Consider the following 27395-nt stretch of genomic DNA (forward strand, 5'->3'; position numbering starts at 1 on the left):
TAGTGTGACAGATCGTTCTTGTTTATGTGTAAAAGTAACACGTTCCACTGCTCAGTCTCCTCCCAGATAGTCAGAAACGCCACAGTACATTTAGAAGAGGAATTTATTCCATAAATGTCAACAGATTTAAGAAATTACACATGAAAGGAATCCAACAGAGACCTTTCAACTAGCACTCGCAAGTATTTCAACTTATTGCTACATGTGGTTCCATTGTGACCGTTAGTCACTTCCGAAGATTACTACGATCCCCTTAATATTACCTGCCTGTCATTTAATTCTCCCCCCCCCCCCAAAGTGTTCCTGAAATAGAGAAATAATTATTCCAAATTACTCTTAAGTATTTCACATGCATACCATTTCTCCACTCTTTTGTCTATACGGAGCACACCTAAGACAGGTCTTACCAACACAAGATCCCGCGCCAGAGTGCTGAAACATGGCCGTTCTCCAGGTCATCTCGCACCTCCGCCGAAGTGGGGAAGCACCATGCTACCGTATTGGTCAGCCACATTTCAGGCGCTTATAGCTCAGGAAAATTTCATCTCTTTGGTTCCACCAAAGGTGACCAAAGGCCCGTCTCAAAGATGATCGTATACTGCACATTCACTATCTGCAGTTAGCAGACGACCATACATTCATTCATTTCGCAGATCTCACCAAATTGGATATAGGGATTTACTTTTTGGGAGTGCGCATGTTATCAATTAAATAAATAAATTGTCCTTCTTTCCTACACTGGTACCCGGCTTCGGTGTATTAAGTGAAACTGAGTTATTATTACAAAAGATATGTTGTTCTGACAAGAATAACGAAGAATTTTGTACCTATTTTCAGTGTCGGACGGTACTGTACCCTTTCACTGGTGTGGGTCCAGAACAACAACCTCCACAATTTTTTGGCATCCTCCCCTTGCACCTCGTTGGCGGTTTTTGTAATTAGCCCGCCAACCCTCACCCTGTAAAGACGCGACGAACAACGCTGCCTACGAGGGTATCTAGAGAAGTTTTAGAGGAGAGACTGTTCTTGGTTATGGTGTGTGGTTAGTGGATCGTGAGCTTCAGAGCATAAGATACAGTTTTGGTCGGGATCCGTTAAACAACACACTTTTTAATGAATGTAACTACCACGTTTATTCAAATGAACAACCACTCTTTGGTACCGTGTGAAGTGAACATTTACTTACCTTAGATTCATTGGTTCCTTTTTACAAACAGTAAGTACCAAGAAATATTGAATTTAATTGATGAAAGGAGAAAATATAAAAATGCAGTAAATGAAGCAGGCAAAAAGGAATACAAACGTCTCAAAAATGAGATCGACAGGAAGTGCAAAATGGCTAAGCAGGGATGGCTAGAGGACAAATGTAAGGATGTAGAGGCTTATCTCAGTAAGGGTACGATAGATACTGCCTACAGGAAAATTAAAGAGACCTTTGGAGATAAGAGAAACACTTGTATGAACATCAAGAGCTCAGATGGAAAACCAGTTCTAAGCAAAGAAGGGAAAGCAGAAAGGTGGAAGGAGTATATAGAGGGTCTATACAAGGGCGATGTACTTGACGACGATATTATGGAAATGGAAGAGGATGTAGATGAACATGAAATGGGAGATAGAATACTGCGTGAAGAGTTTGACAGAGCACTGAAAGACCTGAGTCGAAACAATGCCCCCGGAGTAGACAACATTCCATTGGAACTACTGACGGCCTTGGGAGAGCCAGTCCTGAAAAAACACTACCATCTGGTGAGCAAGATGTATGAAACAGGGGAAATACCCTCAGACTTCAAGAAGAATATAATAATTCCAATCCCAAAGAAATCAGGTGTTGACAGATGTGAAAATTACCGAACAATCAGTTTAATAAGCCACAGCTGCAAAATACTAACACGAATTCTTCACAGACGAATGGAAAAACTAGTAGAAGCCGACCTCGGGGAAGATCAGTTTGGATTCCGTAGAAATACTGGAACACGTGAGGCAATACTGACCTTACTACTTATCTTAGAAGAAAGATTAAGGAAAGGCAAACCTACGTTTCTAGCATTTGTAGACTTAGAGAAAGCTTTTGACAATGTTGACTGGAGTACTCTCATTCAAATTCTAAAGGTGGCAGGGGTAAAATACAGGGAGCGAAAGGCTATTTACAATTTGTACAGAAACCAGATGGCAGTTATAAGAGTCGAGGGAGATGAAAGGGAAGCAGTGGTTGGGAAGGGAGTAAGACAGGGTTGTAGCCTCTCCCCGATGTTATTCAATCTGTATATTGAGCAAGCAGTAAGGGAAACAAAAGAAAAATTCGGAGTAGGTATTAAAATCCATGGAGAAGAAATAAAAACTTTGAGGTTCGCCGATGACATTGTAATTCTGTCAGAGACAGCAAAGGAATTGGAAGAGCAGTTGAACGGAATGGATGGTGTCTTGAAGGGAGGATATAAGAAGAACATCAACAAAAGCAAAACGAGGATAATGGAATGTAGTCGAATTAAGTCGGGTGATGTTGAGGGTATTAGATTAGGAAATGAGACACTTAAAGTAGTAAAGGAGTTTTCCTATTTGGGGGGCAAAGTAACTGATGATGGTCGATGTAGAGAGGATATAAAATGTAGACTGGCAATGACAAGGAAAGCGTTTCTGAAGAAGAGAAATTTGTTAACATCGAGTATAGATTTAAGTGTCAGGAAGTCATTTCTGAAAGTATTTATATGGAGTGTAGCCATGTATGGAAGTGAAACATGGACGATAAATAGTTTGGACACGAAGAGAATTGAAGCTTTCGAAATGTGGTGCTACAGAATAAAGCTGAAGATTAGATGGGTAGATCACATAACTAATGAGGAAGTATTGAATAGGGTTGGGGAGAAGAGAAGTTTGTGGCACAATTTGACCAGAAGAAGGGATCGGTTGGTAGGACATGTTCTGAGGCATCAAGGGATCATCAATTTAGTATTCGAGGGCAGCGTGGAGGGTAAAAATCGTAGGGGGAGACCAAGAGATGAATACACTAAGCAGATTCAGAAGGATGTAGTTTGCAGTAGGTATTGGGAGATGAAGAAGCTTGCACAGGATAGAGTAGCATGGAGAGCTGCATCAAACCAGTCTCGGGACTGAAGACCACAACAACAACAACAAGTACCATCTCTGCATCAAATTATCATTCTAATTACCATTACTTGCTTTTCTTGGTGAGTGGAGCGAATGCGGGATATTGATACTTGCATGTTCCGAATTATTGCAGTCTTAATATATTTTGACAGGTTGACTTGGAAATTAGCGTCCACTCACAATAGGACCATACAACTGTAGCTTTTCGATTTCCTGATCAGAAAGAATGCTCACAAGCCACACGAGATATTGATAAGTTGGAATTAGTGGACGTTTAGTTAGCGTGGTGGACTTAGCTTCTTGTTTCCCTTGAGTTCTACCTGTAATGATAGTGCATTCTGGTATGCAAATCAGATGCAGCGTCTTCCCCGAGTATTTTCTTCTCTGGCTCGTACGAGCGTTATGTACACGGATTTTTAGAGCTTATTGTGTTCTCAAGTCTATCCACATCCTATCATCTTTGAACAAAAATCTCTTGCTGATATCAAATGGTTCAAACGGCTCTGAGCACTATGGGACTTAACATCTGTGGTCATCAGTCCCCTAGAACTTAGAACTACTTAAACCTAACTAACCTAAGGATATCACACATATCATGCCCGAGGCAGGATTCGAACCTGCGACCGTAGCGGCCACGCGGTTCCAGACTGAAGCGCCTAGAACCGCACGGCCACACCGGACGGCCCTTGCTGATATCAAATGTAAAGAATTTTTAAGAGAAATTCACGCTCCACTTTAGGAAACATGTTAATAAAATTGTTCTTGGTAGACAATGTGTGGGTGTAGTGGGAAGACCTCTCCAGCTAATAAATCAAATGAAACTATATGGTTCCAGAGAACTTTCCAAGACTCGAATATCTGTGATGTATACAGGGTGGTCCATTGATAGCGACCGGGCCAAATATCTCACGAAATAAGCATCAAACAAAAAAACTACAAAGAAAGAAACTTGTCTAGCTTGAAGGGAGAAACCAGTTGGAGCTATGGTTGGCCCGCTAGATGGCGCTGCCATAGGTCAAACGGATATCAACTGAGTTTTTTAAATAGGAACCCCCATTTTTATTACATATTCGTGTGGTACGTAAATAAATATGAATGTTTTAGTTGGACCACTTTTTTGCTTTGTGACAGATGGCGCTGTAATAGTCACAAACGTATAAGTACGTGGTATACGTAACACTCCGCCAGTGCGGACGGTATTTGCTTCGTGATACATTACCCGTGTTAAAATGGACCGTTTACCAATTGCGGAAAAGGTTGATATCGTGTTGATGTATGGCTATTATGATCAAAATGCCCAACGGGCGTGTGCTATGTATGCTGCTCGGTATCCTGGACGACATCATCCAAGTGTCCGGTCTCTTCGTCGGATAGTTACGTTTTTTAAGGAAACAGGAAGTGTTCAGCCACATGTGAAACGTCAGCCACGACCTGCAACAAATGATGATACCCAAGTAGGTGTTTTAGGTGCTGTCGCGGCTAATCCGAACATCAATAGCAGACAAATTTCACGAGAACCGGGAATCTCAAAACCGTCGCTGTCGAGAAAGCTACATTAACATCGACTGCACCCGTACCGTATTTCTGTTGTTGTTGTTGTGGTCTTCAGTCCTGAGACTGGTTTGATGCAGCTCTCCATGCTACTCTATCCTGTGCAAGCTTCTTCATCTCCCAATACCTACTGCAAACTACATCCTTCTGAATCTGCTTAGTGTATTCATCTCTTGGTCTCCCCCTACGATTTTTACCCTCCACACTGCCCTCCAATGCTAAATTTGTGATCCCTTGATGCCTCAAAACATGTCCTACCAACCGATCCCTTCTTCTAGTCAAGTTGTGCCACAAACTTCTCTTCTCCCCAATCCTATTCAATACCTCATCATTAGTTACGTGATCTACCAACCTTATCTTCAGCATTCTTCTGTAGCACCACATTTCGAGAGCTTCTATTCTCTTCTTGTCCAAACTAGTTATCGTCCATGTTTCACTTCCATACATGGCCACACTCCATACAAATACTTTCAGAAATCACTTCCTGACACTTAAATCTATACTCGATGTTAACAAATTCCTCTTCTTGAGAAACGCTTTCCTTGCCATTGCCAGTCTACATTTTATATCCTCTCTACTTCGACCATCATCGGTTATTTTACTCCCTAAATAGCAAAACTCCTTTACTACTTTAAGTGTCTCATTTCCTAATCTAATACCCTCAGCATCACCCGACTTAATTTGACTACATTCCATTATCCTCGTTTTGCTTTTGTTGATGTTCATCTTATATCCTCCTTTCAAGACACTGTCCATTCCGTTCAACTGCTCTTCCAAGTCCTTTGCTGTCTCTGACAGAATTACAATGTCATCGGCGAACCTCAAAGTTTTTACTTCTTCTCCATGAATTTTAATACCTACTCCGAATTTTTCTTTTGTTTCCTTTACTGCTTGCTCAATATACAGATTGAATAACATCGGGGAGAGGCTACAACCCTGTCTCACTCCCTTCCCAACCACTGCTTCCCTTTCATCCCCCTCGACTCTTATAACTGCCATCTGGTTTCTGTACAAACTGTAAATAGCCTTTCGCTCCCTGTATTTTACCCCTGCCACCTTCAGAATTTGAAAGAGAGTATTCCAGTTAACATTGTCAAAAGCTTTCTCTAAGTCTACAAATGCTAGAAACGTAGGTTTGCCTTTTCTTAATCTTTCTTCTAAGATAAGTCGTAAGGTCAGTATTGCCTCACGTGTTCCAACATTTCTACGGAATCCAAACTGATCTTCCCCGAGGTCGGCTTCTACCAGTTTTTCCATTCGTCTGTAAAGAATTCGTGTTAGTATTTTGCAGCTGTGACTTATTAAACTGATAGTTCGGTAATTTTCACATCTGTCAACACCTGATTTCTTTGGGATTGTAATTATTATATTCTTCTTGAAGTCTGAGGGTATTTCGCCTGTCTCATACATCGTGTTCACCAGATGGTAGAGTTTTGTCATGACTGGCTCTCCCGAGGCCATCAGTAGTTCAAATGGAATGTTGTCTACTCCCGGCGCCTTGTTTCGACTCAGGTCTTTCAGTGCTCTGTCAAACTCTTCACGAAGTATCTTATCTCCCATTTCGCCTTCATCTACATCCTCTTCCATTTCCATAACATTGTCCTCAAGTACATCGCCCTTGTATAAACCCTCTATATACTCCTTCCACCTTTCTGCCTTCCCTTCTTTGCTTAGAACTGGGTTGCCATCTGAGCTCTTGATATTCATACAAGTGGTTCTCTTATCTCCAAAGGTCTCTTTAATTTTCCTGTAGGCAGTATCTATCTTACCCCTAGTGAGACAAGCCTCTACATCCTTACATTTGTCCTCTAGCCATCCCTGCTTAGCCATTTTGCACTTCCTGTCGATATCATTTTTGAGACGTTTGTATTCCTTTTTGCCTGCTTCATTTACTGCATTTTTATATTTTCTCCTTTCATCAGTTAAATTCAATATTTCTTCTGTTACCCAAGGATTTCTATTAGCCCTCGTCTTTTTACCTACTTGATCCTCTGCTGCCTTCACTACTTCATCCCTCAGAGCTACCCATTCTTCTTCTACTGTATTTCTTTCCCCCATTCCTGTCAATTGTTCCCTTATGCTCTCCCTGAAACTCTCTACAACCTGTGGTTCTTTCAGTTTATCCAGGTCCCATCTCCTTAAATTCCCACCTTTTTGCAGTTTCTTCAGTTTCAATCTGCAGTTCATAACCAATAGATTGTGGTCAGAATCCACATCTGCCCCAGGAAATGTCTTACAATTTAAAACCTGGTTCCTAAATCTCTGTCTTACCATTATATAATCTATCTGATACCTTTTAGAATCTCCAGGATTCTTCCAGGTATACAACCTTCTTTTATGATTCTTGAACCAAGTGTTGGCTATGATTAAGTTATGCTCTGTGCAAAATTCTACAAGGCGGCTTCCTCTTTCATTCCTTCCCCCCAATCCATATTCACCTACTATGTTTCCTTCTCTCCCTTTTCCTACTGACGAATTCCAGTCACCCATGACTATTAAATTTTCGTCTCCCTTCACTACCTGAATAATTTCTTTTATCTCGTCATACATTTCATCTATTTCTTCATCATCTGCAGAGGTAGTTGGCATATAAACTTGTACTACTGTAGTAGGCATGGGCTTTGTGTCTATCTTGGCCACAATAATGCGATCACTATGCTGTTTGTAGTAGCTAACCCGCACTCCTATTTTTTTATTCATTATTAAACCTACTCCTGCATTACCCCTATTTGATTTTGTATTTATAACCCTATAATCACCTGACCAAAAGTCTTGTTCTTCCTGCCACCGAACTTCACTAATTCCCACTATATCTAACTTTAACCTATCCATTTCCTTTTTAAATTTTCTAACCTACCTGCCCGATTAAGGGATCTGACATTCCACGCTCCGATCCGTAGAACACCAGTTTTCTTTCTCCTGATAACGACGTCCTCCTGAGTAGTCCCCGCCCGGAGATCCGAATGGGGGACTATTTTACCTCCGGAATATTTTACCCAAAAGGACGCCATCATCATTTAATCATACAGTAGAGCTGCATGTCCTCGGGAAAAATTACGGCTGTAGTTTCCCCTTGCTTTCAGCCGTTCGCAGTACCAGCACAGCAAGGCCGTTTTGGTTAATGTTACAAGGCCAGATCAGCCAATCATCCAGACTGTTGCCCCTGCAACTACTGAAAAGGCTGCTGCCCCTCTTCAGGAACCACACGTTTGTCTGGCCTCTCAACAGAAACCCCTCCGTTGTGGTTGCACCTACGGTACGGCCATCTGTATCGCTGAGGCACGCAAGCCTCCCCACCAACGGCAAGGCCCATGGTTCATGGGGGGGACCGTATTTCTATGTTCCAGGAATTGCATAGCAACGACTTTGAACGTCATGTACAGTTCTGCCACTGGGCACAAGAGAAATTACGGGATGATCACAGATTTTTTGCACGCGTTCTATTTAGCGACGAAGCGTCATTCACCAACAGCGGCAAGGTAAACCGGCATAATATGCACTATTGGGCAACGGAAAATCCACGATGGCTGCGACAAGTGGAACATCAGCGACTTTGGCGGGTTAACGTAGGTGCGTCATTATGAGAGGAAGGATAATTGGCCCCCATTTTATGGATGGCAATCTAAATGGTGCAATGTATGCTGATTTCCTACGTAATGTTCTACCGATTTTACTACAAGATGTTTCACTGCACGACAGAATAGCGATGTACTCCAACATGATGGATGTCCGGCACGTAGCTCGCGTGCGGGTGAAGCGGTACTGAATAGCATTATTCATGACAGGTGGATTGATTCACCGGATCTGACGTCCCCGGATTTCTTTCTGTGGGGAAAGTTGAAGATTATTTGCTATCGTGATTCACCGACAACGCCTGACAACATGCGTCAGCGCATTGTCAATGCATGTGCGAACATTACGGAAGGCGAACTACTCGCTGTTGAGAAGAATGTCGTTACACGTACTGCCAAATGCGTTGAGGTTGACGGACATCATTTTGAGCATTAATGTGGTATTTACAGGTAATCACGTTGTAACAGCATGCGTTTTCAGAAATGATAAGTTCACAAATGTACATGTATCACACTGGAACAACCGAAATAAAATGTTCAAGCGTACCTACGTGCTGTATTTTAATTTAAAAAACCTACCTGTCACCAACTGTTCGTCTGAAATTATAAGTCATATGTTTGTGAGTATTACAGATCCATCTATCACAAAACGAAAAACGTGGTTCAACTAAAACATTCATATTTCTTTACGTACTACACGAATATGCAATAAAAATGGGGGTTCCTATTTTAAAAAACGCAGTTGATATCCGTTTGACCTATGGCAGCGCCATCTAGGAGGCCAACAATAGCGCCATCTGGTTTCCCCCTTCAAGCTAGACAAGTTTCGTTCTTTGTTGTTTTTTCGTTTGACGCTTATTTCGTGAGATATTTGGCCCGGTCACGATCAATGGACCACCCTGTATATGCAGCCTGAAGCGAAGAATGACCCTAGTCACCTGCTCACTTGGCAGTTATGCTAACCGCTACTCCACCCTGGCACAGTGCTTTTGCACAGTTGTGTGGACAATCATAGCACGCTTGCCCCCCTCAGTTCAAATTCCCATTAACGCCTCAAACGGCTCAGTATCCTCCCCACCCTGAACAGCGTTGCAGAGGCTCTGCACCTTTATTGGAATAGCTGCTCTGTATCGAAAAAAATGAAGAACACTGCCTGAAATCAGATGGACTATTGCGTGAATAGGAATTTGGATTGAGGAGGGAGGCATGCTATGGTACTGCATGCAGTTGTGCAAAGCTACTGTGCCAGGGTGGCGTAGTGATTAGCGCATACGCCTAGTGAGAGGAGACCCGGTTTGGTTCAAATGGTTCAAATGGCTCTGAGCACTATGGGACTTAACTTCTGAGGTCATCAGTCCCCTAGAACTTAGAACTACTTAAACCTAACTAACCTAAGGACATCACACACGTCCATGACGAGGCAGGATTCGAACCTGCGACCGTAGCGGTCTCGCGGTTCCGGACTGTAGCGCCTAGAACCGCTCGGTCACCCCATCCGGCGACCCGGTTTGGCTTCGGTACAAATTTTCATTCCTCGGTTCAGTCTACATATGTACTTCATAACTAATAATTCACTATTCTTTCTTCCCATGTGGATTGCACTATTTCCCTACAACCCATGAGGAATTGAAACTTCCTGGCAGATTAAAACTGTGTGCCCGACCGAGACTCGAACTCGGGAACTTTGCCTTTCGCGGGCAAGTGCTCTACCATCTGAGCTACCGAAGCACGACTCACGCCCGGTCCTCACAGCTTTACTTCTGCCAGTATCTCGTCTCCTACCTTCCAAACTTTATAGAAGCTCTCCTGCGAACCTTGCAGAACTAGCACTCCTGAAAGAAAGGATACTGTGGAGACATGGCTTAGCCATGGCAGAAGTAAAGCTGTGAGGACCGGGCGTGAGTCGTGCTTTGGTAGCTCAGATGGTAGAGCACTTGCACGCTAAAGGCAAAGGTCCCGAGTTCGAGTCTCGGTCGGGCACACAGTTTTAACCTGCCAGGAAGTTTCGTATCAGCGCACACTCCTCTGCAGAGTGAAAATCTCATTCTGGCCATGAGGAATTACTCATGAAAAGAGCCTTCCTTGAGAAACGAATAACGAATGTTTAGTAATACCCATTCCCTGGATCGTCTTACTAGAGTGTCAGTAGCGATTTCCTTCTCAAAAAAAATCACTGGGCCAAAGATAATTAAGAATCACAATAGTTTCCAAAAGTCCATGGCATTTCTTATTTGCTGATCTATGAAGCCTAATTATTTCGGACGATTTACATGAAATATTTTAATAGGAGACATACGTCAGTGTCGTGCGCGGGTAGTATTTTGTGACTAAATGTTTCCTTTACTAGAGAAAAGTGCTTCCGTCTTAAGTAACAGCTGTGTAAAATCTGATAAATTATCTGCAATTTAGTGCCACTCACACGACTTTACATACAATATCTCTACTCAACGTCAAGTGGAGATTTGTTTGGCAGAGTGACCAATATTAGCCGGGATAATCATTTTTGAGATCAAACGAATTGTTACGCTGACAATAGGTAACCGGTTTTATATTTTTTTATCAGTGAAAAACGATAACGAATGTTTAAATGGCTATGAGCACTATGGGACTTAACATCGATGGTCATCAGTCCCCTAGAACTTAGAACTACTTAAACCTAACTAACCTAAGGACAGCACACAACACCCGGCCATCACGAGGCAGAGAAAATCCCTGACCCCGCCGGGAATCGAACCCGGAAACCCGGGCTTGGGAAGCGAGAACGCTACCGCACGACCACGAGATGCGGGCACGAATGTTTAGTAAAGCCCATCCCCTGGATAGTCATACTGGAGTGTCAGCAGCGATTTCCTTGTCAAAAACTTCACTGGGCCAAATATAATTAAGAATCACAGTAGTTTCCAAAAGTCCATGGCATATGGCAGAAAGGGCCATCCGAAAAATTAGAAATCAAATATTAATAAGAACCAGCGTAGAAGCAGAAGGGTTTAATAGCAAGGTACAAACAACTTTACATAATACTTTACTGAAAATAGAGTCACGGCTTGGAAATATGAGTACTTTCAAAAACGAATTTGTGATCTCCAAAAACAATTTATCAACAACTGTGAAGCATGAAAAAGAAACAGAAAAGGTAAACATTCGGAACGCACTTTAAAACTGATACGTGTAGTTTCCACGAATAAATTAGTTCTTATTTGCCGTAGCTGAATGCAGAAATAAGAAAAATAGTGCATTAGGCGATAATACAGAAGGACCAATGTCCTGTGCGTATATTTCGCTTATTTCGTTGTTTATGAAACTTCCCTGAGTACAGAAACGCGTTAGGCAAAAAGCTACTGTTTTCTTTTTAAACGCCGATGAAATTTATGTTGCGCTGGTGAGGGAGAAACCGCCGATATTGCTGGACTTTAATCAACGTTTCCATTTCGAACTGTAATTAGAATTAAATTCCAATAATTTGCTTAGCAAGTATTTGCTCACTGTAATTTGCTGTTTCACCGTACCTGTACATTGGAAAAATAGTGAAACCCTTCATCAAGTCCTGCGGAACGTGGCTCTTTATAGAACTCCGCGTTGCCACCTCGCAACGCAATAAGGGTTGCACGAAACCTAGTACACAATTCAGGGTGTCCGAAAAGTTGCTGTCCAATGCTCGTTGGAAACGATGTCCAGGTCTGAACCCGCTTAATTTTATCGGAAAACACCTTCTGCGGATCTAACTTTGATATTCTTCTCACGTACGCAGTGGTTTCAGTTTTTAAGTCACAAATCGTGCGTGGGCGATTGCGAGCCGTTATGCGTTTTGCTTCTCCCCAAAGAAAAATAAACTTCGCGGAGTAAGATCTGGCGAGCGACGGGGACCACAGAAGCGCTTAATTTCGGCTGGAATGCGCCGGTACGCCACCTCCCAGGGAATTTTGTTTGAATTCACTGGAACAAATGGCACCGGAGATTTTAAACAGTACACGTGCATTAAGATGCAACGTAACTGTTATCTGACGTCTGAAGTTCGTTACATATCGGTGATCCGCGTCTTTGTCTTTTGTTCACGACTACCAGCAAACTCGGAGATCTGCAATATAACCAAGATACGTCGAGGTTCGTTCCGAAGTTGTAATTGGTATACGGGGTTCATCCATAAGAGCGTGCAAAAATGTAACAGGACATGGAGAATGCTCAGCCGAACAATTTGAGGCAGGGTCGGAGAAGGAGATATGGAAGTAAACTTGTCTACCGCTTTGTCTACCTTTACTGTTTTCCAGCTTATTTACAACTAATATGCATACATTTTTACATGTACTGTGCTGTTTATTTAATGTAAATTCTTTATTTCCTGCAAGGAAACGGGGAGGACGAGCCTGATTACTGGGAAGTCATGATGCAGTTATGTTTACTTTACTTGTCCGCAAGGTGGCCCTGTTCTGTCGTATTTACATTGCCCCATGACAGAACGTGCTATGAATCAACGACAGGCCCATTCGTTACTCAGTGGCATTCAGAGACGTATTGTACAATACGAAAGAGCAGTACCGGTGCAGTTTCATAGAACTCACTGACATGCACCTCTCGCTACTGAAAGGCTGTACAGGCAACAAATTTCTAACAAGCACCATCCACGACGACGAGTGTGTATTTCTCTCGCTCGACAAATGAGGGAGACTGGTTCATTTGAAAGAAGAAACGAGGGAACTGGCGACATGAGGACCACTCACACACCCTATTATGAAGATCACCCACAACTAGTCCATGCAATGCTTGAGACTGACTTTGCACGAAGGGTCGCAATGTGTCAGTGGTTGCTCCAACAGTGGATTGTGCGACCAGATTTCCTCTAGGTCGCGCTGTTTACTGACGAGGTCTCATCTGATCGTAATGCAATTTGGAACAGCAGGAATGGCCACGTGTGGCAGGAGGAAAACCCTCACGCTGCAGTAGAGTTAAACCATCAAGTATTTTTTGCTGTGAATATCTGGGTCGGCGTTTTAGGCGACAATCTCATTGGACCATATCTTCTACCCTGCCATCTGAATAGCCAGCTGTACTTGACGTTTGTGCAAAGAGTTGTTCTACGTGATTGGTTGGAAAACGTGCCCCTGGCTATTCGTGAGAGGATGTGGATACAACACGACGGTGCACCGCCTCACTTTAGTGTGGATGAGCGCAATCATTTCAGTGCTGTGTTTCCTGGTCGCTGGGTTGGGATGTCCTATCCCCTGGCCTGCAAGTTAACCTCACCTGAATCCCCTAGACTGTTTCGTATGGGGATATCTGAAGTCTTTTGTGTGTGAGACTCCAGTGGATACGGAGATGGAAGTACTTGTCGGAATTGTCTTCTTTTCTTCTTTTAGTGTTCAACCCTGAGGTTGGTTTTGCAGCAGAGCACCATTCCTCTCTTCTGTCTGCCTTCCTCTTCATTTCCACGTATGTCTTACATCCAACGTCATTCATGATCTGTTGCATGTATGATATCCTTGGTCGCCCCAGCCGATTCCTTCCCTCAATAGCTCCTTCTGCTTTTGTTCCAGTGATGTTGTTGTGTCGTAGGATGTGCCCTACAAGCTTGTCTCTTCTTGTTTGGATGTGCCTCCACAGAGATCTGGTTTCCTGCACTCTTCTAAGCACCTCTTCATTTGTTACTTTGTCTCTCCAGCTGATCTTCATCATCCTTCTATAGCACCACATCTCCAGGGCCTATAGCCGTCTTCTCTCCACTCTTCCAAGTTTCACATCCGTATAGGGCCACACTCCAAACTAAACCTTTCATGATACGTTTCCTTATTTTCAGATTGATGTTGTTGCTGGTGAGTAAGTTCCTTCTCCGATTAAATGCAATTTTGGCCTTTTGTATTCTGGTCGCAGTTTCTTTCCGGCTTCTACCATCTCCTGTGATTTTGCTTCCCAGGTAAGTAAGAATTGTAGCTGCCTGTTATGTGATTCGCAAGACACCAGGGATATTTGTCAGGGTGCGTCAGAACCTTGTTCGCCGATGTCATGGTTACAGTGAGGTTGATGACCGTCTGTTTCAGCATATTTTGTAAGATACAGTACAAATGGTATGCTCATTATATCAGTGACAGTATTTGCAGTGAACTATAATTAAATGGTTCTGAGCACTATGCGACTTAACGTCTGAGGTCATCAGTCGCCTAAACTATCATTAATATAAATAAAAAGTGTACGCAGTAATGTGATTTTATTCCTATTATCTCCTTAAGCTGGCTTCTCCGCCACCAGGTTCCCTATCTCAAATTGTTCGATGGAGCATCCTCTACATCGTGTTAAATTTTTGCACTCTCTCACTGAAACACGCTGTATATCGCTTTTTGTTTGCGACTAAAATGGTCGTGATGGTATTTGGAATAACAGGAATAGCCATATGTGGCATGAGGAATACCCAGTAGGTATGGCGACGTCTCGTGTGACATGTGTCATTAAAAAATAAATAACATAAGGAGTGTTTGGACATGAGCCTCTGTTTAATGTGCTTCTTCGAAATCGTCTCTCTCCCATGACGCAATTTATGCCATAGCAGCTGATCAACTGCGCGGAGGGCGCACGCCTATCTTTTAGTTGGCTGCATTTTGAGCCGATTCGTAAACATCCTTCCACTCACAGGCGTCCGCAAAGGAGCCAAAAATGGGCACTTATCTCCCCTTCCTTCCCCCCTCCGACGCCCCTACCACCGTTCTGGAAGAATGTGGAGTACGAACGTTTCATTCATTACAGAATTTTCACACGCTTCTATGAGTGATTTCCAGTTATCCCACAAAACCTCTCCTTTGGCCAATTTTAGCATTGTGTGGCTGATCGCCGTGAGACCATTTTACAGCAATTACTATCCTCTCTCTAGCAATTACAACACCAGGCACTCAGTTGTGAAGTACGGGCTTCATTCTTTTGTGAGCCGCTCCCCCTTCCACAATGATCAGTACGCTTCTGTACTGCGGATCAAACCAAGATGGGGAAAAAGCGCATCTTAATGTGCCGTGGCGACTTCCTTTATGTTCTTCTTCGAAGTATGGTCGTCAAGTTGCTTACGAGGCGTACCGCCGACTGTAACGAATTCCCGTCAGTCACCAACAACAGCTAAATACAGCGCTTCGTAGAACATTGTTTGGTTACTCACATACAGTGTGCACTGCACTATTCTTTAATGATCATTTTCGAGCAGCCTTGTCGTCTTCATCGCGAGAAGACATACAAGAGAACGTTTCGCTATTTTTTAAATTTATTTCTCCTTCGAAACTTACCCATACAGTCGTCTCGACAATGGAAATATTATACTACAGACTGTGTTGGCAATTCAGAGTATACATGTTCAGTCGAACCTTGGGGCAAAGTTACATAGGCTCGACAAAAGATAGATTCCGATATAAAACTAATTTTACATCCGCAGTATACTGAAACGAATAAACAAGATCGATGTAGGACACAGCATACGCGAAAGTTGTATGCTATAAAAATCCTACTGGTAACAGAGCAGGCCATCATAAATCGCCTTTGGGACACATCTGGGATGTTCCCAATATCGTCGTTTCATAATGTTGGAAGTAACTGTAGCCTGCTTATGGAAATCTGGTAAGTGAGTTTAGTGCAGAATGTTTAATTAGCAACAAGGGAACGCCGCTGCCAGGTCTGGATATTCAGACTCGAAATGAGGCTAATCCTGTGGACTTCAGTATGCTCAAGCCGGAAACGACGACCATTCACATTTTTCACTGACTTCGTCTGGCGGCAGTCAGCGACTGCTGCTTTAAGCAGCAAGCAATGCGTCACAAGTCGTCAGCTGAACCCATTTCTAAATAATTCGGGTTTCGAGGAGAAGAGTGTATAACTGTAGCAGGGGAAGACGGCAGAGCCGTGAGCTTATACTATCTGGAGAGTTCTCCAGCAGTCTCGTTTCTTTTGTAAAAACATTCACTTCCGGCACATATCTTCCGATATTCTCGACTTGGATTCGGTAGATGAAGGTTACATAGGTAACTAACCAACATTGTAAGTTGTGCTTCACCGAATTTCTCAAATCACAGTACCGATTAAGTACATTCTGCAATTTTCTACACGTATCTGACAGCTGGATGTGCTCTGAATAGTTACCTGTGATTCACTTATTGAAACCACTCTCGAAAAAATCTGTATGCTGTGACATACACTGAGATAAAAATCATGGGATACCTCATAATATTGTGCAGAACCTTCTTTGGCCCGGTGTAGTGCAGCAACTCGACGTGGCATGGACACAACAAATCGTTGGAAGTTCCCTGCAGAAATACTGAGCCATGCTGCCTCTATACTGATCCATAATTGCGAAAGTGTTGTCGGTGCGGGATTTTGTGTACGAACTGATCTCTCGATTAAGTACCATAAATGTTCGATAGGATTCATGTCGGACGCCCTGTTTGGCCAAATCATTCGCTCGAATTGTCCAGAAAGTTCTCCAAACCAGATGTGAACAATTGTGGCCCGGTGACATCGTTGTTAGGGAACACCAAGCCCATGAATGCAGACGGTTTCCATGTAGCCGAACATAACCACTTCCAGTCAACGATCGGTTCAGTTCGACCAGAGGACCCAGTCCATTCCATGTAAACACAGCCCACACCATTATGGAGCCACCACCAGATTGCACAGCGCATTCTTGACGACCTGGGTCCATGGCTTCGTAGGGTCTGTGCCATATCCGAACACCGCCATCAGCTCTTATGAACCGAAATCGGGACTCTTCTGACGAGGCCACGGTTTTCCAGTCGTCCAGTGTCCAACCGATATGGTCACAAACCCAGGAGAGGCGCTGCAGCCGATGTCTACATCTACATCTACATCCATACTCCGCAAGACACCTGACTGTGTGTGGCGGAGGGTGCTTTGAGCACCTCTATCGGTTCTCCCTTCTATTCTAGGCTCGTATTGTTCGTGGAAAGAAAGATTGTCCATATGCCTCTGTGTGGGCTCCAATCTCTCTAATTTTTTCCTCATGGTCTCTTCGCGAGATATACGTAGGAGGGAGCAATATACTGCTTGACTCTTCGGTGAAGGTATGTTCTCGAAACTTTAACAAAAGCCCGTACTGAGGAAATGAGCGTCTCTCTTGCAGAGTCTTCCACTGGAGTTTATCTATCATCTCCGTAACGCTTTCGCGATTAGTAAATGATCCTGTAACGAAGCGCGCTGCTCTCCGTTGGATCTTCTCTATCTCTTCTGTCAACCCTATGTTACGGATCCCACACCGGTGAGCCGTAGTCAAGCAGTGCGCGAACAAGTGTACTGTTCCTTTGTTTTCGGACTGCATTTCCTTGCGATTCTTCCAGTGAATCTCAGTCTGGCATCTGCTTTACCGACGATTAATTTTGTATGGTCATTCCATATTAAATCACTCCTAATGTCTACTCCCAGATAATTTATGGAATTAGCTGCTTCCAGTTGCTGACCTGCTATATTGTAGCTAAATGATAAAGGATCTTTCGTTCTATGTATTCGTAGCACTTTACACTTGTGTACATTGAGATTCAATTGCCATTCCCTGCACCATGCGTCAATTCGTTGCAGATCCTCCTGCATTTCAGTACAATTTTACATTGTTACAACCTCTTGCTATACAACAGCATTAATCGCAAAAAGCCTCAGTGAACTTCCGATGTTATCCACAAGGTCATTTATACACGCTGTGAATAGCGACGGTCCTACGACACTCCCCTGTGGCACACCTGAAATCACTCTTACTTCGGAAGACTTCTCTCCATTGAGAATGACATGGCCGGCCGGAGTGGCCGAGGGGTTCTATGCGCTACAGTCCGGAACCACGAGATCGCTACGGTCGCAGGTTCGAATCCTGCCTCGGGCATGAATGTGTGTGATGTCCTTAGGTTAGTTAGGTTTAAGTAGTTCTAAGTTCTAGGGGACTGATGACCTGAGAAGTTATGTCCCATAGTGCTCAGAGCCATTTGAACCATTTGAAATTTGAGAATGACATGCTGCGTTCTGTTGTCTAGGAACTCTTCAATCCAATCACACAATTGGTCTCATAGTCCATATCCTCTTACTTTGTTCATTAAACGACTGGGGGGAACTGTATAAAACGCCTTGCGGAAGTCAAGAAACACGGCATCTACCTGGGAACCCGTGTCTATGGCCCTCTGAGTCCCGTGGACGAATAGCGGGACCTGGGTTTCACACGATCGTCTTTTTCGAAACCCATGCTGATTCCTACAGAGTAGATTTCTAGTCTCCAGAAAAGTCATTATACTCGAACATAATACGGGTTCCAAAATTCTAGAACTGATCGACGATAGAGATATAGGTGTATAGTTCTGAACACCTGTTCGATGTCCCTTCTTGAAAACGGGGATGACTGTGCGCCCTTTTCCAATCCTTTGAAACGCTACGCTCTTCTAGAGGCCTACGGTACACCGCTGCAAGAAGGGGGGCAAGTTCCTTCGCGTACTCTGTGTAAAATCGAACTGGTATCCCATCAGGTCCAGCGGACTTTCCTCTTTTGAGGATGTCGTGCTGTTAGCAAAGAGACTCTGCCAGTAGTCTGCTCCCAGTTCCCATTAACGCCAAATTTCGCCGCACTGACCTAACGGATACGTTCGTCGTACGCCCCACATTGATTTCTGTGGTTATTTCACGAACTGCTGCTTTTGTGTTATCTCTGACAACTCTATGCAAACGCCACCGATCTTGGCCGTTAGGTGAAAGACATCGGACACTGCCCTGTCCGTGGTGAGCGGTAAAGTCTGAAATTTGGTAATCGCGGCACACTCTGGCGACTTTCGATTTCGGAATATTGAATTCCGTAACGATTTCCGAAACGGAGCATCCATGCATCTAGCTGCAACTACCATTCCGCATTCAAAGTCTCTTAATTCCCGTCGTGCGTCGATAATCACTTCAGAAACCTTTTCACATGAGTCTCCTGCGTACAAATGATAGCTCCGCCAATGCATTGGCCTTTTATACCTTACGTACAAGGTTTTACCGCCATGTGTATATACGCATATCGCTACTCCATGACTTATGTCACCATAGTGCGTGTACTGGGCAATTTACAGCTCGCCAAAGCTATATGTTTCCTGAGCCATAAGCTTCGAAATATTATAATACTGTTAACTCAAAAATGGTTCAAATGGCTCTGAGCACTGTGCGACTTAACTTCTGAGGTCATCAGTCGCCTAGAACTTATAACTAATTAAACCTAACTAACCTCAGGACATCACACACACCCATGCTCGGGTAAGGATTCAAGCCTGCGACCGTAGCGGTCGCTCGGTTCCAGACTGTAGCGCCTAGAACCGCACGGCCACTCCGGCCGGCAATACTGTTAACTTCTTATCTGAAGCAACTATTTTGTAGGCTTTTTGTTCTGTGAGAGGACAAATAGCTATACTTTTATCAGTCACTGACAACTAAAAAACATACAGAGTTTTTCTTGCTATGAAAACGGCTGTATTAATTGCTCTTGCTTTGCCTGTTGCTACATACATAACTCACCGATCCTTCCGCACTCTAGGAATAATGAAACTATGCATTTTACTCCAGAATGAATAAATCTGTGGTTGTATTCTACAATGAGTGAAAAAACGTTACGTGAGTTGCACGTGCTAGTGTGGCCACAGAAGAAAAGTGATTGAGAAACCTGGTTAAGAGCCTCGGCGATTGTTATTCGCCTTCAAACAAGATCAGCTGTAATACTACATTTTGAGTAGTTTCATATCACATGTGGATCTTCAGTTACTCAGTATACAGATGAAAAATGACATCTAAAACATATACTAAACATCCAAGACGACTTTTGAAGTCACGTGTCTGGTTTCGGGAAGTCGGAACTGTTCGTGAGCCCGAGAAGCCAGGAATACCTTCATTGTCATTCATTGCTAACTGCTTTGTTAATTAACGTTCGACACACGCTCACCGATCAGCTAAAGTGCAACTGTTTCAACGTTTGGACTGGCAGCAGTTGAAAACATGACGTCATAATCTCGAAGACTACCAACTTGTGTCGACATGCATCGAACTGCAGCACACTCGTTATTCTATCTGGATTGCAGGTACACTTTGTAGCTCACGAATGATTCATTTCGCTGATTTCATTAGTTTGTTTACAACAGTGTGCGATTTGTGCTTTTACCAGTGGGGAGAATGTCTTAAGGGGTTAGTATAATTATATATGTTACTAGCTTGGACCGTGGCGTTACCCATGGATAAACAGTTATTTATAAATAGATGTTAATGCCGAAACTCACTATTCACGCGTATGCACTATCAGAAAAGCCACTTTGTGAGATGTTTTAGTAAACCTTCAAATTTAGATCTCTCCTGAGTTGATCAGGAATCATCATGTCTCAGTTTTTCAAAGAGATGGACAAGAGAACTGTGACTTTCAAGAAAAGCTCGAAAAGCATTCAATGAGGAAGCAACCCAACGTACGCGAAAAATATGGCCTAGTTTTAATAGCTGCGAGGATAATTCTTGTGAAACACTTTGCAGTAGCCTGATTTTTGGGACTTCGAGAAAACACAGAATATAAGGAATCTAAAAAAACCTTTATATGGTATACATCTGCTACATCATTCATAACATCGTGGACAGCTAATGTCATTTTGTGGTTCATACAATGAACGACAGTTAAATCCTTATGTAAATGACCACGCAGTAGAGCGGCTACGCCTTTGTAAGGTGCAAGCATTGTTGAGCCGCCATCTGTTGCGACACCTACAAGGTGGTTTTTTAGTTCATCATTTGTAATGCCATACTTTTCAAGAGCTGCTAACAGTGTGCTGAAAATGCATTCTCCTGTCCCACTTTCTCATTCAACAACGTCAAAAAAATAATCGCAAGCAACTCCCTCAAAGGACAAACATATATATTATTAAACAAGTTTTATTGGAAACCGTTGTACTTTCGTCCATCATGAACCAGCTCGCAAGTAAACGGATGACGCACCTTAGACGAAAGCAACAATGACAACATGTTAATGATGATTTAGACGTTTTGAAATGCTTAAGTACTACATGCATGGAGAGCTGTATCAAATCAGTCTCTGGACTGAAGACAACAACAATATCTACTAGATAACAGTTTTTCAAAATTAATAAGGAAACATATTAATAGTATTAATATTAAGACTGTATTAAAAACTTTCGGTGTTCGGCTCCACAAATTTAAATTATATGTAAAGTTTTACTCCAGTGCGTGGGAAACAAACATCCCAGGTTGGGATGCATAAACTAAAACCAGAGGAGGGGATGGTCTGATGCAGAGAGGGAGAAATCCCTCCCCCCATCCCCCCCTGCAAATCGCACACTGGTTTACAACCACCCTCTGCGGTGCTCGACAGTTCAAGGCTGCCAGCGGGTGAAGTATGCTTGGTCTCGAGTTTGCCGTGATCGTTCCTCCACATTTCTACTTAACAGTCACGTCACCAATAGTCGACACAGACTGCTTTAGAACGACTGAAATGTTTCTGGTGAATTTGTTACTCAGGTGACGTCCAACGATTGGCCCTTGTTCAATGCCGCTGAGCGCTCCTGACTGACCCATTCTTCTGTCGCTGCTTCTCCACTGACAACACAGTCCTACCCGCCTCTTTTTGTACTGGCGGGTCCGCCTCTAACGACATCTGGCCGTAATTCTGCATTACAAAGCAATCTCTGGACGCTTTTTATCAGGTAGGGTATCTTCAGAGCAGTAACTGAAGCGGCTAACAATAGAAAGTGCTAACCCACGTGGCCATATTTGGAATTACTGTATGGTATGCTACATGTTTCGTTTGATTCGAAGACAGGAAAATACACACAAGAAAAGACTTTACATAGGAGACACTGGTTTATAACGGTTCATGCGAGGCTGCCTAGTCCCAGCACGCGGTGTCTTCGGAAACGCGACATTATCAGACTAATCCCTATTAAACATCTTCCGCAGACACCCTCAACGATTGGTTTGAGTAGTGACAAGCGTAATCCTATACTGCTTGTGATTCGTGACTAGTAACCGTTATATAAAAAGATTTTAGTAGTATAGTAGAAAATAGGCCTGTGACGCCCACAATCGTCGTGTAATTTGTCTCGTGGATTACAGGCTCCTCCTACATCAGGGTCTTTAGGGGCAGAATGCCAAACGTGCAGTGAGAATGGTTCATGTCTGGTTGCCACTCTAATTTCACAGTACTAATTTGCGTTTCATGATTTTTGAGCAGGTTCCGTAATAAACATGTGTCAGGATTCGTTGTCAACAAACAAGTGACGCTGACGATAAGTTATGCCATGAATATCTTGATCACTAAAGACGCAAAGTATTCATCTGAAGTCTGAAGCTCACTCTTGTGCACGTGTTTGCTCGCAAATAAATTGGTTTTCGGATAGGTTCCGCCTTGCGCAAACGCAATGTTTTCTTACTTTTAGCCAGACATCTTTCGCTGAAATTACAGAATCATCAGTGGTTTGTTTTGTTTAGTTTTCTGTCTTGTCAAAGCCTCAGCATGTGTTGATGAGAGCGAAAACAAAAATCAGATCTCACTGATGATGATACTTTAATGGGTACAGACGGATATCCATCCTGTAATCGACGGATCGAATCTACTCTTACGCTTCATCTACATCTACATCTAGATGGATACTCTGTAAATCACACTTAAATGCCTGTCAAAGGATTCATTGAATCTCCTTCACAATAAGGCTTTATTATTCCACTCTCGAACAGTGCGCGTAAAAAACGAACAGCTATATAGTTCCGTGCGAGCTCTGATTTCCCTTATCTTATTATGACGATCGTTGCTTCCTGTGTCGGAGGAGGAAGTTGGTGACTGAAATTTCGTGCGAAGATCCCGCCGCAGCGAGAAACGCCTTTGTTTCAATGATGCCCACCCCGAATTCCTTATCTTTGCTAGAAGGCAGCGGCATTGCTGACAGGGATGGCTCGTAGTTCAAAAATGGCTCTGAGCACTATGGGACTTGACATCTATGGTCATCAGTCCCCTAGAACTTGGAACTACTTAAACCTAACTAACCTAAGGACAGCACACAACACCCAGCCATCACGAGGCAGAGAAAATCCCTGACCCCGCCGGGAATCGAACCCGGGAACCAGGGCGTGGGAAACGAGAACGCTACCGCACGACCACGAGATACGGGCTATGGCTCGTAGTTCTAGAAGGGAGAGATGGGCGCCTACACATCGTTTTGCACGAACGAGTGAGTTAATCGCACCAGAGCCACCATGTGAGCAGGACGGGCATGTGTGTGAGAAAAGCGGTCGTGATTAAAATTGTGAAGACAGTATTAATTTCATGTCGTTAGACTGATGTATAATTAACGGGAGCGACCGTACTGTAAGGAATCCACAGTGGTTAACTCATATAAGACCATGAGAAGTGAGTGTAATTGTCGTGTGAGGGCGATTAGAACAATTAGGGACGTGATACTTGAAATTAAAGTGAAATAAATTAACTGTGTCATACAAAAGTGTTCACATGCAACTTCTTCATTATCATTAGAAAGTTTCGGAAGGGACTAAGTTGTAGAACAGTGTGGGAGAATATATAGGTCATGCATCGCAGGCTCACGGTCAGGACTTTAGTTGTCGGTGCATATACCCTGGAAGTAAGTTCGCCATCCGAAACACCAACTAGCTAGACTAAAGCACGTAACAATCAAGTAAAAATTAATAAATAATAACAAGTGGCGTCTTACAGTCTTCAACGAAACATATCTGGATAAAAAGAAAAAAAAATTACGTTGCTCAAAGAGGAATTCATCCATAAATAAATTTACATTTACAGACACATAATCTCGGAGGGCTAAGTACAGCAGATTTCCGCAGTTCTAGTCTTGGTTCGAAAGCTTACGATTTGAATATTCCAACATGACGCGCCGCCTCTCCTGCCGGAGATTGGAGTCTCCCTCGGGCATGGATGCGTTTGTGTTGTTCTTAGCATAAGTTAGTTTAAGTTAGTTCAAGTAGTGTGTAAGTCTAGGGATCGATGACCTCAGCAGTCTGGTCCCTTAGGAATTCACACACACACACACACACACACACACACATGACGCAATTCCCTGAGAACTTATCTGTGGTGACTTTTGTGTAATCGAACACTTCAGCGGCGACATTGTTGGCTTCAGCTGCTTGTTGTGCATAGGACAGTAACGCCACTACTCGAATATGACGATTCCTATTTAAAAATTCAAGTCTCCACCGTTCCGTCTGCTTTAAAATGTCGGGCAGAACCGCTGTGAAGAGATTATTGACCCCTATGGGGCGGAGAAAGCCCGCGGACTGAAACTGTGGTAGAACCGTCAGTCAACACGCAGCTACGGCAGTACTGTGGCGTTCGTTGTCCTCGATTAATTGGTTGTAATTGTATTTGCCACGCCATGTAATCCGTGCCACCTAGCCATGTCCTGCTCGCATGCACATATACGCACGCAGACATTCACACACACACACGCACACACACACACACACACACACAGAGCGCTGTTCAAACCAATCACGATAGCTGTGCTTAGTAAGGGCCACGAGGTGGCTGACGGCAGCAGAAAATGGGCAGGTGCGAGCTACGAGTCTATGCAGAAAAAGACCGCAGCCACATAAAATTAATTACGGTGCCGGTGGCAGTCTGAATTGCGATAATCAGCGCTGCCGGTTATGTCCGTTTAATTCGATACCTCGGCCAGTGGGCGGGCTGCAAAAACAACGCGACGGACGTGCTGTGAAGTGCCGAGTGTATCCGAACGCGGCCCGGGGCGTGCAAATGTAAACAACCCGCTTTCAGTGAGGAAACATCATTAAACTTGCAAGGGGACAGCACTCCATTCCCGGACAAAACGCATTAGGCGATTGATCGGATTTATTGTGAGAGCGTAAGCCAAGGTACGTGAGTGAGCGTGTGTGTGTGTGTGTGTGTGTGTGTGTGTGTGTGTGTGTGTGTGCGTGTGTGTGTTTCAGTTATTATGTAGGATGAAGTTCGGGCAGTGCGGTGCGTGACGGGTAATATCTTTGCCCTAGTCAAATCAAGACACTAGCTAGAAAATAACTGATGAAAATGAATGTTTATAAAAAAAGTACTTTCTACTTGAAACAGTACGACGGTGTAGAGCAGCCTATATCACTGAAGAAAATCCGTCTAGTGCTATCTAAATTTCGTATGGGAGGGGTTAGTGTTTGTGGAAGAATTTCTTCGAAGTTATTGTTTTAAACTTTAGCTGCAATGAGTGCCTACTAGTTACTGAAAAACTGATTTATATTCAGACCTAGTTTCGGGCCTTTCCATTTTAATAAGGGACGCAGAAACATTGCATTATTCTCCTTTATGTTTTGTACTGAGATCTGGAGACGGCCCCACTATCATAAGAGACACAATGCATTTAACACTTGTAAGTAGGCTGTTTAGGTTTTTATGTTGGTAACGCCATGTAGCACTCTGTATGAAAATCACTGACTGTGCTGTGTGCAGTCTGTGGCTAGTCTGCATTGTTGGAATATTTGCTATTGTAGTGTTGGGCAGTTGGATGTGAACAGCAGGTAGCGTTCACGATCTTCTCAACTGGGACAGCAGTTTCCAGCTGAGATCAGCATGGGACGCAGTGTCAGGAAAAATATGTCAGGAAATAGACAGGCAGTTCAAGGACTCGACGCCGGCACCACTTCCATTTCGCCGTGGTGAATGACCCGCCCCTCCCCTTCCCACAACATCTCTACCATAGGCACGCGATTGGTCCATCCGCCGGGCCGTTGTAGCTTCTGTAAAGAAACGAATCGGGCATGTAATTGCCTGAAGATAACGAGCAGGAAACACGCTGATAGCCGAAAGGATTTCATGAAGACGAGCAGTAAATTCGACGAAATGTCGTGACAGCACAACTCGTCTTATAACCCGAGAAGATTTCATGAAGATGACGAGCAGGAAACTCGAGGGAACGTTGCGACAACACGACTCGGATAACCTGAAAAGATTTCATAAAGAGGATGAGAAGGAAACTCGGCGAAACGTTGCGACTGCACAACTCGGCTCGTAACCCGAGAAGATTTCATGAAAATGAGCAGAAAACTCGACGAAACGTCGTGACAACACGACTCGGCTGATAACCCGAGAAGATTTCATGAAGATAACGAGCAGGAAACTCGATTAAATTTTGCGACAACACGACTCGGCTGATAACTCCTGATTTCATCAACGTGTGTTCATTGACGAGTAATCCAGAGTTTGCAGAATGAGATTTTCACTCTGCAGCGGAGTGTGCGCTGATATGAAACTTCCTGGCAGATTAAAACTGTGTGCCCGTCCGAGACTCGAACTCGGGACCTTTGCCTTTCGCGGGCAAGTGCTCTACCATCTGAGCTACCGAAGCACGTCTCACGCCCGGTACTCACAGCTTTACTTCTACCAGTTTCAATCCAGAGTTTGTTTTTGGAACATCATTCTTTTATTTCATTTGTTCCTTTATTATGATACGTGATGCACGCTATCTGGAAGGACCCAAAAATCGACATTGTCATTTCTGCTGCAAAACTACACGCCGAAACCACATTTCAGATTTCACGCCAACACTCTCACTTCTGCGGCAAACGCCAATCAAGGGTGCAAGTATTTCCGTTGATCGAAACATGAAACATGATCCAGAGACGATCCACGTGAAAGCAACAGAAAACTATATTCAGCTAGAACTCTCCACTTGGCGGAGAACGCATGAAATTTGACTGTTACAGATATGAATTTCTGTAACTTACCGTTCGGTACTGTCATTTCAAATCTTTCCATCATATATTTCAAATAAACACTACTTTTTAACAGATGTTTGACATCATTCGCTGTGTCCTGTATTCAGTACGTTGACGTTTCTTATTCTCCGGACTGCTAGCGTCTCGTTGCGTCCCGAAGTTCTCTTACGTGGAAGACGTCAACCAAGTGGGTATTTTGCAGGCCATCTTTTGTTCTCCGTGTTTCTTCGATGACAGAACTGCAGCTTCCAATTTCGTTTTATCCTGTCTGACATAAATTCTGTCGTCTACGTTCCTAATGTTCTTTTGAACCCAGCTGTGAACAGGATATAGAAAACGGAATGAATCAGGGATGGTATATAGTGGAACAAGTCCATAGGATAAAATCTTAAGGAACGAATACGTTATATAATTATTGAGGGAAAACAAGCTGAAATTACAAACTCTGAA

Source organism: Schistocerca cancellata, chromosome 7 (assembly GCF_023864275.1).
Source record: "Schistocerca cancellata isolate TAMUIC-IGC-003103 chromosome 7, iqSchCanc2.1, whole genome shotgun sequence".
Lineage (NCBI taxonomy): Eukaryota > Metazoa > Arthropoda > Insecta > Orthoptera > Acrididae > Schistocerca > Schistocerca cancellata.